This window comes from Aythya marila (genome assembly GCF_965140915.1).
Source record: "Aythya marila genome assembly, chromosome: Z".
In the NCBI taxonomy this organism is placed as follows: domain Eukaryota; kingdom Metazoa; phylum Chordata; class Aves; order Anseriformes; family Anatidae; genus Aythya; species Aythya marila.
This window is the reverse complement of record NC_139080.1, coordinates 62,476,697-62,483,976: the sequence shown is the minus strand read 5'-3', so window position 1 is coordinate 62,483,976 and position 7,280 is coordinate 62,476,697.

Below are 7,280 nucleotides of genomic sequence, written 5' to 3'. Positions count from 1 at the left end.
TAGAGTGCCTTCTTAAGCTCACACTCAAAAGCACAAACCACCTTTTCATTAGGAACAATAACATTACAAACACTTCTTCCTAAAGTCCTGATGATGTATTATTTACTGCATTAGGTATCAGTCCACGGAACTACATCATTAATGGGGTGGACGGCCAGTGCCACAAGCTTTTTTTGCACATAAACATCTCCAGTCTGTTCTGACTGTCCAAGAACAGCTTTGCATGAGCACTGAAAATTCCTGAATAGAAGTTATTTAGTCTATTAAATAAAGAAGTCTATTATTTAGTCTACTTGATATATTTCTGACCAATGGGTAAGAATGCAACCCAAACAAAGAGAATGAGCGCTTTTTCATAGTTGATGGAAAATATTTTTATAGATCTGAAGCTGCATTTGCTTTCACACTACAGTATTTTCAACAAATTCAGCATGAATTACTGAAATCTCTGTTTTCATCTCCCTGCTGACACGTCTTCAAAGCCCACAGTAGTGTTCTGACAGTTTTAAACTCAGAAAACACACAGAACGTGGAAGGTAAGATTGAACTTTTGATGTGATAAGAAGTGATTTCTGGTCCTCAACTTAAATTCTAGAGTAAAACAGACTTTTGAAGATTTGGGGCTTTCTGGAACAAGTTGGTATAGAAACATGTACTCTAAATTCTCAGGCACAAGAACTGTAAAAGAGTGAAGCACACAGTTACTGGGCAGATCAAGTTTACATTTGAGAAATGCCTATTATAAGAAGAGATATAACAGTGTCTTAAGAGTATGCATTTTAAACTTCAAGCTGCAAAACAGACCTTAGAGCAGTCAAATAACATGAATAGGGATGCATGAGGTCCTATGCATTATTTTCCATAGGACAGCATAGAGCTTGTTATTTTAAGAAAAAAAATAAAGTATCATGCACTGTCATTCAGTGGCAACATTTTATTATGTGGGGATATGCAGAAAAAAATACAGGGTAAAGCAAACTTCTTGTGAGCAAGTAGGAAGTTTGACGTGACCCACACATTTAATGCTTTATTTTCTCATTTTCCTCTGTCTTTAACCTGCTGAACTTTTCTATAAGCCATACTGAATGCTAATGCTGTGTTTCAAACACTGTCAGCTGTGTGCATACCAGTCACGTTGCCAGTGCTATTTAGTCTCACCTCTAGAAATAGTCTTACAGACACCTAAAAATTTGATTTAGGTACAAATTGCTAGGTAAACTACTCCCCTAAAAGCTGTCGATAAATCTTAGACGTTCCAAAACTAACCAGAGCTGTGCTACATTCACCATGCTCAAACTAGTCAACAGTTCTTCCATTGTTACCAGTGGAGATAAAATGCTTTTAGCTTAAGTTTTAAAATGGTCCTTACATCTCTTAGAACTTAGTGGTTAGTTAGGCTTTAAATCGACTTCTGTTACGTACAGCTCAGTATTTCCTGATCCAGCAGCCATGCTCGGTGATCCTTCGTGATTTCTGCTTGAGGTGGACCTACTGTCTGATGGGAAGCTGTGAGCAGAACTGGGTCTCGTTTACCTTGCTGCAAGTGGAAGTGACCATCTAGGACATCCATGGACTTCTAGGGAGACTTAATTCTGAGAGCTAAACACACCGTGTCCTCACGGAAACAATTAATTTCTAAAAGATTTAGGCAGTTCTGTGAAGACTTCAGTTAAAGGTAAACAGTGTTTCTGCGGCAAGTTGTCCTTTCCTGCAGGTAACTCCATGGGGCTGGCCCCACACACCGTGCTCTTCTCAAAGTCCTCTTCACAACATCTATATGCAAATATTACTATACACATCTACTCAATGTCTGTGCTAAACCTGTAATGTGCTATATAAAAACAAATAAAAGGAGATTCTTACAGGACTGGCATGATGCTTCTGTGTTGCTTAAGAGCCCTGCGCGTCAACGCAGAGAAAGCCATTTATTTAGATTAAGAACACAGATCTTCACAGGGTATTGACTTCTTAAACAAACGTCATTACTGCAGAACAAATAGAAGCCTCCCTAAAAGCCTGAAGGAAGTACTTTAGCCTTTTGACTAGCTCTCAAGGGTCCAACCAAGCTGTTTCACAGCATCAGGCCTGAACAGAACAGTTTGGACTACGGGGCTGCTCTCAGTAGCGGGCACCACAGGAGGCTGACCGCACCGTGTGGCTTTACAGACCCCGTTGCCTCGCCTGCCTAAGGAATCATCAAGGTTTACGTCCAGAAGGAAAGCATACTTTAGAAGTGTGTGTGTGGGGGGGAAACAGTAAGCTACAGGGATTTCAGACAGCTGTTTCCTTGCCTGTTGGTTTTCTACTGTTCCATTGGTGAAACAGTCGAATAATACAGCAACTGGGATTTGGAATATATCCTAGAAACAAGTGATTAAATAATACTGCACAGTTAGGGGCAGTTGGGGTGGTTGCACTTACGGTTCTTCCAGCTACCAGTATATGTAAGTAGGACATTTCTTCACCTTTATCACACAAGTTTCCAAATTCAGCAAAAAGAAAAGCGTTCTTAGAGGAAAGACCTGTGAGGAAACACAATGCAGTCACCACTGAAGATACTAAAACAAAACGAAATTCCTCAAACCAAAGCAGGATAGTTGAAAAACGTAAATTCTTGTAAGTAGTGGAAGATGTGACTAACTGCCAAGTCAAACCCTCACCATTTCCTTAGTTTGACTAAGAAAGTGTCCTGAGTTTCCATTCCAGTCTTACTAACTCTGAACAAGCCTTCTGTTTAAACAGCCTAGTTAAATCAACACAGACGTATGACTAATTCCTCAGTTACTCTCTAATCCCCACTTCAAACTCCACCGACTTCCTTACACAAAGCAGGAAGAACAAAGTTTAATAAAATGAAATTACTAATTCCTGTACTTCCTGATAGTACATTAAAGAAGTATATTAAGTTGTGTTCTTTAGGTTAAACGATCATCTGTCTATGGACAAAGAATAATTTTGCAGAAGTCACACTCCTGCAGTGAATCTTAGACTTGCTAAATCCATGATTATTCAGAAACACAGTGTTTTCATGTAAACTGCACGTTCAGCAAGCATGTAAGCAGCGTGCACGTCAGTCTGGTATTCCCAGAGAGATTCTACATCCCTTGTGATGGAGTGAAGCAGTATTTAAGGAATAACAACCTGGAGAACACTGAGGGAGTCCCTTGGCTGTGCAACCACCTACTTTGTGAGGAACTGATTTCTTCCTAGCTTGTAAACCAGTAAGATGTTTCTGAGCAAGCAAACAAAAACCTCTGTTGACCACTGTGGTACCCAGCTGGGCAGCTGAACTCCACCGTAACTGCTCTCTCACTCCCCATCCTTTGAAGAGGGGAAGAAGAAAGTACGCTGGAAAGAAAAAAACAAACAAACATACAAACAACAACAACAAAAAACATAGGTTGAGATAAGTATAATTTAATTCCTTTAATTAAATGTTCTTTTGGTCAGGAAGAGGAAAAAAAAAAAGGCTGCATGGAAGCGCAGAGAGGAGAAAGGAAGTTACTCTCTATTTCCCACCAAGGAGCGATGTTTGGCCATATCCCAGGAAGCAGGGCCTCAGTGAGTGTAGCGGTTTGGGAGGATGACTGTCTTCATAACAAGAGCTCCCCCCCCAACTACTTCCCCAGCTTTTATCGCTGAGTGTGACACCACATGGCAAGGAGTTTCCCTTTGGTTGGTTTAGGTCAGCTGCCCCGGCCATGTCCCCTCCCCATCTCTTGCCCACCCCAGCCTGCTGGCTCTTGGGGGGCTTGGAGAGAGGCCCGATGCTGTGCCAGCACTACACAGCAATAGGCACAACGCTGGAGTGATATCAGTGCTGTTCCAGCTACAAGTGCAGAGCACAGCACTGCAGGGAAAGTTAACATCCCAGCTAGACCCAGCACCAACATACAAACCCATGAGACAGTCAAGTAAAAGTAATTGAAGATGAACTTTGTTGAATTTAACATCTTTTGGAAGGCTATGTGGTTGATGTGTTTGGTGAGGCAAATGGAATTTCACACAAAACAAATAAAAATGCTTCATTTACCTTCCATTTTTGTTATTGCATCCTTGCAGGATGATGTAACACCATAGGATCACAGAACCATAGCATGTGTTGGGTTGGAAGGGACCTTAAAGCTCACCCAATCCCACCCCCCTGCCATGTGCAGGGACACCTCCTGCCAGACCAGGCTGCCCAAAGCCCCATCCAGCCTGGCCTTGTACACCTCCAGGGATGGGGCATCCACAGCTTCTCTGGGCAGCCTGTGCCAGCGCCTCACCACCCTCTGAGGGAAGAATTTCTTCCTTATCTCTAATCTAAGCCTACCCTTGTTTAGGTTAAAGCCATTTCCCCTTTCCTTCCTGACAAAGAGTCCCTCCCCAGCTTCTCTGTAGGCACTCTTTAGGTACTGGAAGACGGCAACGAGGCCTCCCCAGAGCCCTAAGTACATTAAGTGCAGTTTTGCCAGAGCAAACTGCCAACCAGAAGGGATAAACGTTCATTCTCCTTGACTGTCCATGTTCCACCTGGGGCACAGAACGGTTCTTCATGACTGAGGAGAACTCACTGACTTTGAGAACTTGCCTTTGTATTATTTCAACCTTTATTTCAACCTTTTATTTGCCTTTGTATTATTTCAACCTATTATTTCAATTATTTCAATTTTCAAGTGAATCAACAGTTATAACTCAAAAGTTATAATGCAATAGATGAAGAGAGCATTTGTATCAAGTCTTTTTTCTTTAGGAAAAGATGTCTCTGAAAAGCTGTAGTAAGACATAAAATAACACCATAAAGTCGAGTTTGTAACAGGAAGAAGCTAAACACATTAAAGCACAGCTACACCTGCAGCTGCTGACGGAGAATGAAACGAGACCCAGTGGGTCTCGCGTGCTCTCAGTGCATTGCACAAGAACATCCCAGCTGCAGCTGCTGCCCCAAAAGGCAGCGCTAGCTAAAAGGCTCCAATCGTTGACACGCACAACAAACAGGATGTACACGTGTTGGTTTTTTATTTTTAAGAGTAGCTGTTTTCCCCAAACCTGTTTGCGAAATTTATTTCATGACTGAAGGTAGAAAACTATATATGCTCATACCATACTGCCACCTCTCAATTAAAACATATTTCAGAATAACCTTTGGAAACTCTCTTTATGTTAGGAACTGAGTAACAGCGGTTGTGCTTCTGTGAGAGCAGCTACGTGCTCCCTTTCACGCAGCCGAAAGGACGAAGCATCTGTCCCGAAACAGCGCCGAATTTTCATTTTTAGTCACCGCTGCGCTGCGCCTGCAGAGCTGCCCAGTGCCTGCCTCAGTGCTCCCACCGGGCGCCGTCACGGCTGTAAGGGCTGCTCCAAGGGTTTGGAGCTCACAGGTCCCCTTCACCTGCTTCATCTTTGCCTGTGTGCCTTCCCCCAGAAGCACAGGAAAATGAGGATACGCTTCCAAATACCTTGCCTGGTGCCTTCTGGGGGTCGCCAGCCCGGCATCCAGACTCCCCGCGTCGCACCGCGGAGGTGGGCTCTGACCCCGCGATCCGTACCCTTGTTAACGCTGCCACCTGCTGGAAGCCGCACGGCCCAGCGGCCTCTCGGCAGCTGCTGCGGCAAATGCTCGCGGGAGACAGTAAAAAAAAAGCAAGGCAGAAGGAATAAAAAGATTTCCAGATACCTTAAAAGAGATGGCTATAACGGAAGATAGTTTTGAAGAGAAGAGAAGCCCTGCAGAGGAATCTGACTTTCTATCCTGGCCTGTTTGCTTTTATCCTCTACTTGTTAACTCCACTTGTTAAAAACTCAGGAATCCACAAATAAAAGTCAGGTTTGCGTGCTTATCTCTGCTGGTAAAGGGGGAGTTGTGCTGCGCTGCCCGATGCCTCATTTAAGAGCCAGCATGGCTCACGAGAGCACTAACTTGAAACCAAACAGAAAATGAGAAAGCAAAACGTAGAGCAAAAATAGCAGAACTCCCCTCAGCTCGCAGAGATGAGGGGAGAAGCATGCAGGGTCTGTGAGAATTGGGTTTTGAATCCCTACTGGTAGTAACCAGCTGATTTCCTACTAGTGCACAATTTGCTTAAAATAAGCCAGCCTTACCCAAAATACCCAGAGCTTTGTTCATTTATTAAATCAGTTTTATGTATCTGAGCTTAACAGCAGTTTTTGCAGAAACTGATCTCAGCGTTTTTGTACAATCCTTTAGTTTTCACGGAGCTCCCACTTTAAATATTTCAGAAAAGTTACTCAGTGATCAGGAACAGTCAGGAATAACCAGAGCCCCTAAATCAGTGAGCAGTTACGGTCTTCCATACAACTATCGCACACTCTTGCTCCTCTCACTTGCTGTTTCAGCTTCACAGAGCAGCAGTGACTACCGAGCGACCTCTGCTCCCTGTAACGAGCCCTTCACCTGCTCCCGGCAGTGCCCACGCCGCCGTCCCTGCCGCAGGGCTCTCCGTCAGCTCCCAGCAACACCCCTCAGCACTGCATTTTCAAGGCCGGGTGACCCAGAGGAAGCTCCTGCAAACTCTTTTGTCAGCAGAACAAAAGGGATCTGCTGGTACAGAGCCATACCCAACCGCAGCCTGAGAGCACAGGATTTCCTCTCCAGGCACTGTGCTACGGGCAGCCTCTGCTGTTACTCGCACTGCCATGGGGCTCGGGCTGGGGAACTCATCACGGCAGCCTCAGGATCGGGTGCAGCTGCTGTGAGAGTAAGAATGCGTCCCACGTGCAGCACTGCAGTACGAGAGCCACACCTGAAAAGCCTCAGAGAAAGGAAATAAAGCAGACTCTGAACCACGCACAGGCAGCGGACTCCAAGTCCTTCGCGGTGGGTACCAACCAGCAGCAGCTCCAAGGGTCACTGGCAACTTGCTGTCCACTTGAAAAAAAGCACTTGGGTGGAACAAAGAATAGGAGTATAAGAAAACCCAGAACACAAGCATGAGTACCTTGAGCAAAGACATCATCAAGTAAGAACTCAAGAAAGTTTCATTGCTTCAGACTCATAGTCATTAAATGTTTAGATGAATTTTGAATGCTGCTTATCTTTGAAACAGGGAAATAAGTGATGCCAGAGAACATACCTGACAGACAGATTAAACAAACTCGAAAAGAGAATACTGCTGCATGAAAAAATCATCAGAATACTCTGGTAACTTGTTTCTAGCACCCACCTGGGAAAACATTCAATTGGCTTTGTTTTCATGTATTAGAAAAGCTCATGAGGAATTTAAAAAAAACACAAAACTCAAAACAGGTAGCACTGTTTCCCGTTCAGTCTCGTTACA